Source organism: Podarcis cretensis (assembly GCF_951804945.1).
Source record: "Podarcis cretensis genome assembly, chromosome: 11".
Taxonomy (NCBI): domain Eukaryota; kingdom Metazoa; phylum Chordata; class Lepidosauria; order Squamata; family Lacertidae; genus Podarcis; species Podarcis cretensis.
In genome coordinates, this window is record NC_137180.1 from 49,913,990 (window position 1) to 49,915,612 (window position 1,623).

At 42.9% G+C, this 1,623-nt stretch overlaps 1 protein-coding gene across 1 annotated transcript in view; it reads right to left on the reverse strand.

Annotated features, from left to right (window-relative positions):
• Positions 1 to 1,623, reverse strand: part of TARS1 (threonyl-tRNA synthetase 1) — a 210,640-nt gene that overhangs the window by 209,002 nt on the left and 15 nt on the right. The window lies entirely within an intron of this gene.

Below are 1,623 nucleotides of genomic sequence, written 5' to 3' on the forward strand. Positions count from 1 at the left end.
TGGGTAGCTGGCAATTCATTCAGGGTTTTCGTAATGGGCAGAGTGTCATTCTCCTTCAGGCTATTACTATGAATCATGGCAACAGCAGTCAACCAAAAGCCTTGGCTGTTCTATGACAATCTAGATCATAGCAACCATGTTTTCCAGAAAGAAGTCAATGGTGGGCTTCAGCAGGAGGAAATGACTATGGGTTTATGTTCACAGTCAGCTGTTCCAACCATTCCCTCACCCCTTACAGTTTCATGTCAGAGACTCAAGGGACAGATAGAAAGAGGAAAACACAAGCAAGAGGTGTCCATGTCTGCAAATTCACCTAGTATGTACAGTCTCCTACATCCTCAGCAAGAACTCAATCAGAATCTGAGGAGGAGAACCATGCTACACCAAGTAGGCTCTTTATCAATGGCTAACTTGACAGTCCCTCTGTGATTTACTTGGGTGGGGGAAGAGTCAAATGCAGCTTCATTCTCTTGCAGGAAGGAACAGAGAGCTCATGTGTTTCTGTTCTCCCACATCCCCATATTATTAAAACACACATCTCCACCTTCCAAGAGATGTGCTGGCATGGGAAGTTTTGTATGTCTCCCTCTAATATAGTTATGGGAAATGCTTGAGTTGTGTTTCAGATATTATAGACTGTCATGTCCAAAGCGTTATTTGCCAGATTCCAAGAGGCTCTATTCAACCTATGATTAGAAGTACCCACAGTTGCCTCCCGCATACATAGTTTGCAACCCAGAGATTAATGCATTTGTACCAGGGAAATGAGAGGTAAAGCTCATTTCTTGGATCTCTCCTTCTCTGTCTGCTGCATGCCATACTTTGCCCTTGCTACTGCACAAGGACAAGTGGCAGGCAAGCAGCCATAGCAAAAAAAAAAATAAAAAAAAAATCCCAGGAGACACTTGTGTCATTTCATTAGTACAATTGTTCTGTGTATCCTCAATCTCTAGATTGCAAACTGGCAATCCTACATATCTGTGAAGTTCTGCTAAGCCTTGCTACTGCTATCTTAAAATCTCAGTATTGCACTGTATTAATTAACCAATTAAGATTCATACTCTGTCCTTCAGAAAGAAGTTCCAGGGTGGCTACTACACGCTTGGCAACATCAAAATATCTATTCCCAACCCCAAGCCAACTCTGAGTTGGAAGAAGCAGCAGAAAATTCAGACCCGGTTCAAACTTTTGTGCAACAGCATAGTCGCTGCTAAATATCACTCACCCATGCTCAGGGCTCCAGATGGTTGTGGGTCTACCTCCCATGTGATCAGTCGTCCTGCACAGGAAGTGGATTCAAACATTCTTCAGCTGCATGGAGCTCTGACCACAAAGAAATGATTTTCAGCAGCAACTATGCCACTATGCAAATGTTTAAATTGGGCCTAAGGAATCCCAGCTGAAGTCCTTGTTCTAACATCTCTTTTTAATTCCTTGTCACTGCTCAGTATTTCTGCCTATTATTATTTCCCCCATTTCTCAAGCCATTTCAGGCAGTGCTGAGGGAGAGAGAGAAATGTGGAGGGCTGTTTTACAGATTTGCTCTGGGGGTTGATAGTTTATTTATTTAAAACAACTGCCACATGGCATTCAAAGAGGCTTGGCAAGCTGGAAGTTACTCAC